A 4,425-nucleotide genomic window follows, 5' to 3' on the forward strand; every position below is an offset into this window, starting at 1 on the left:
TTTATAAAATTTAACCATCACCTGTTTCCCAGGAACCTACCTTTCACACATCATTCATCAGAAGGATCCAAGCACCAGTGTGTGGGAAATTTGAATATAAGCTGAGCTGAACTCTTTTGGGGACCCCAACACATTCTCACATTTTTTTCTCTGTAATTCCTGTTCAGTCATACAATTACCCCTAAGCAGTAGTGCACAGAATAGTGATGTAGAAAAATAACAACACAAATACTGTACAATACAATTCTGTCATAATGCAATTCAAGTGACATAGCAGGGGTGTGTCTTAGTTTCTTCAGTGTGCTAGTGGGGAGTCAGAGGTATGTTGTGTGTCAGTGCGGTTGAGTCAGAGGGTTGTGTGAGTTGGGTGGGTAGTATGTGAGTGAAGTGAGGTGAGGTTTCAGAATGTGGTTGACCTTTGAATCTCCTAATATCAGTTTCCTTAAAACTGTTCAGATGTGTACCTCTAACCTGCAGTGATCACGTTATGTTGATATAACAAGATTTTTAATTTCTACTTATTTCAGTACGCATATCCTTCGCATAAGATTTTGTTGCATGGTATTAACAGGTGAGAAAATAAAGTGCGTATTTGGCGAGCGTGGGAGAAAGTGCAGGGTATATAGTACTCAGATCTTTGCCAGTTCCGATGAACGTAACCAGATCTCATCTCTCAAGTCTTCCGACTGGGCTCCCTGAGTGCCCGCTTGCTGGCACACTGACATTTGAGCAGAGCACCCTGAGAGGGGCACAGACTAAGGCAAACACTGTCCATTTTAATGAGGGAGATAGTGCCTATTTTCATAATAGATGCTGACATAATAGATGCAGAGCTCACTCTGTGAATAGTTTCCAGCTCAAGTGTTGGGCCGCATTAGTACCTGCCCAGAACAACATGCTGTGTTTCGGCACATCCGAAAACAAATACGGGAAGATGTATTTGCAGCTTAGTCTATATCATCATGAGCTAGCTTCCTGAGTGGCTCTGCTGCTCCAATATTGTCTCCCACAAGACTTGATCTCATAACATTTCAGTCATATGCCTGATGTCTTAACTGCACCACCACACTCCACACACTGTTTAGGAAGGCCTGAATATAGTATGACAGGGTTCCAGACCTGCCCACCCCCCTCCTCCGCCTTAGGCCTCTCTATGTTCAGGATGACCCGACACACAGAGCAAAGAGCCCCATTAATCTACCATAATCACTGTCAGGCTTCCGGCCCACACCCCTCTCATACAGATGGGCTGGACTCATTCATCTGAGCCAATTGGCAGCTTTATAGGTCCTGCTTCTGATCAGGATCCCCTCTCAGTCAATGCACGATCAGGGGGTTCTGAAAGTGAGCCAGATCTCCCCTTCATCATAGCCTCTGTGCTGTCATTTTGCAATGCCAACTGTTCTGGTACATCCCATACTCCACTCTGCTGCTAGTATTTGCTAGTTACAGGCACCTGTAGCAAGAATGTGGAGGTGTAGGGAATCTGTTCTGCAAGTATTAGCATTAGGATGTTTCAGCTGCCAAATCTTATATATAAATATTTAAATATAAATCTAAAGATATTTTATGGCTTCGGATATGTTATACTTTGCTGCTTGAGGTAACCATGAATGAAAATAATTAATCATAATTAAAAACTACATCTCTCAGAATGGATAATGGAGAATTGGAACAGAACGAAATTTTCGATCTTTTTGATCTCAAAGAAGATCACACACACTTAGCTGATAATAACGCTAGTAATAATCACATTGCACATTGGAACAGGCTAAAGGAGATATCCTGTACAATCTGCCGGTAACAGTGTTAATGGCACATTCTAAAGCAAGTAAAACACAGCAGGGGTAAACACTGAAACTTGTGAAGCCTATTTTTTGACCTGGCACATACATCTATGAGACAGAGAGCGAAACCACAGCAGGGATCCATCTGCTCAGTATTCCCAGTGGATCCAGTACTGGATCCCTCCCCCTCCGTCTGTTCTAAAAGTAACCCGGACTCATGTTTGTGCTGGCCTCCTTCTACTCACATAATGGCGCACAACACATTCCAATCACAAAGCCAATGTTATGAGTGTGCGGTCCCAAGCTAGTCTATGTCAGCGAACTATCTCTGTTGATGAATGTCTCTATGGAGGGCAAGCAGGGTGAGGAGGTGGGATGGGGGTGTGCACCAGTCACCCCTGACCAACCCATAATTTTTCAGACAAAAGATTTAAAGTTTGACAATTTCACAAACTCTAAGGTTCAGCTCCATGACTTCACAGGGTCCTAAGGTCACAGATCCTAACATTCTGATTTTGTATCATATAGCGAGAAACTGACTTGCTGTTTCTGTACGTCACTCTGTTTCTCCCTGTTTTTCCGTACCTCCCCTGCAGGCTCTGTGTATGCCCAGAGCTGAGCATACAGCTTGTTTGTTACCCTCTCACAGACTAAGAAAAGCAAATATCCTGCAAAATGTTGCTGGGCCCCCTGTGCGTGGGTACAAGGTGTGTGTGATCACAAATCTTCATGCCAAAGTACTAATCTACCACTAAAGTGCATTAGTAAAGATGTGGCTGAGTGCATAAATCAATACAGATGACAAGGGAAGCATGATGGTGAAAGTGTACATTCTATATTTTTTGTTTTGTTTTGTTTGATTGAAATGAAGCTGAATATCTATAAATATACAGGTCTTTAAATTTTGTGAGAGATATTGGAATGTAACAAAGACATACAATATGTGCATGCATAACTGGGCCAATGGGGGCTTAGGTTTTCAGTCTTTATATTGGAAACAAATTGACTTGGAGCTGAAGCTGATTTCATTTTTTCAAATTTGACAGTAAATAGTACATTATGCACCTCACTTGAAGTATTTGGTTACTTCTGGCATCGTTTCATGATCTTGTTTTGTCATAATCTTATCTAAAAATCTCACAAGTCAGCTAAGGACCCGCTTATAGATGTTTGTGAGAAACAATCCTATTTCCTCATTGCTATGTGTACATTTTCAAAGGTCCTAAAACTGATTACTTGTAAAGCATTGAATTACCATTGTTCCCAGTTGTTTTTAAATGTGTGGACTGGAAAAAACAGCCATACCCCAGGCAACTATTTCTGGAGACCATGAATCAGTTCAGTAAACATTGAGCCTTGTTAAATCTCATTTTTGCTTCCACAAAATTTGTCTTCTGATTTAAATTTGAAATGGAGTGGTGAGTTGTGAAAAACAACCACGCTGGCAGAGAGGGAGGGAGGGAGGGGCAGGTTTTCATTAGTCTTGGGGCTAACTGTTCCTCACAGGAGCTGCTCAGGTTTCGTCTCATCTGCATGAGGACAGGCCTCACGTCTCCCCAGCCGACCAGAGAACGCTGCTAATGAGAGATACAGGATTCAGTTACATTACCCAAACCCAGAGAAGCTAGAGCCCATCGATCCTTGGTTTACCCCTGTGAGTTTCACTAACACGGCTCACTATCTAGTCTGGATATTGGTATTTGGGTGTTGATGGGATTTTTTTTTTTTTTTTTTTTAGGCAGTTGTTTTTCCTGGTACAGCAGAACTGCAGATGGAAGATAAAGGCTGCAGGGCAGAAAATGGGAAAAGAAGAGGAGGGGTGAATCTGAGAAGGCTAATCCCCTTTGTTTTGCCTGGTAATGTATTGATCCGAGAAGAAGTTTGTTCAACGACGCTGGAGATCTTCGTGATTTTTGTTCTGTGTACCCACAGCTTTGTAGATAAGAAATGCCCTCCACTTCCTGCAGCTGCAGTACCTGGAACAGTTTCAGTCTCCTGCTGCTGCTCTCTTCTCAGGTTATCCATTTGGTTTGCGCTTGTTAATTTGACAGTGTTCCACAGAGATGCCTAGTGTCATGTTCTGGGCTGGCAAGGCCTATTATGTCAGCCAACGCCCTACTTTGCGCAAATTACGGCCCTGATGAGTTGTGGAAAGTATTATGATCACTTTTCTAATGAAACTATCAAGGCCGCAGTCTTATTTCCCGATGTTCATCAAATCAAAAGCGGATCAATGCTCCTATGGAAGATTTGAGTATTGGCTCACTGTGGCCGAATCCAAGTGATCCGAGAGTGGACCTGGGTGTGGCTTCCACGATTCCTACGTGATGTACAAGGCTGCGACCTGGAGAGCTGCTCAGTGCATTAACCGTTCTTGGTGTAAAAGCCTTTCCTTGTACCAGATCCAAATGTGCTTTTACTCGGTTTCCCTTTACTCTGCCTGTGCTCTGCTGCAGGACATTAATTGGAAGTGGACTGGGTGTCGTTTTAATGCCTGACAGGCGTGGACATTTTGCCTTGTCTGGGCATTTATCAGCCAGCTTTATTTTATCAAGCAGACTTACCTTGGTGCTACCAATGCCATTACTGTGATTAAAATGGCTGTCTTGCAGAAGATGGAGATGCATGGATTAAGACC

Source organism: Megalops cyprinoides, chromosome 10, assembly GCF_013368585.1.
Source record: "Megalops cyprinoides isolate fMegCyp1 chromosome 10, fMegCyp1.pri, whole genome shotgun sequence".
Lineage (NCBI taxonomy): Eukaryota > Metazoa > Chordata > Actinopteri > Elopiformes > Megalopidae > Megalops > Megalops cyprinoides.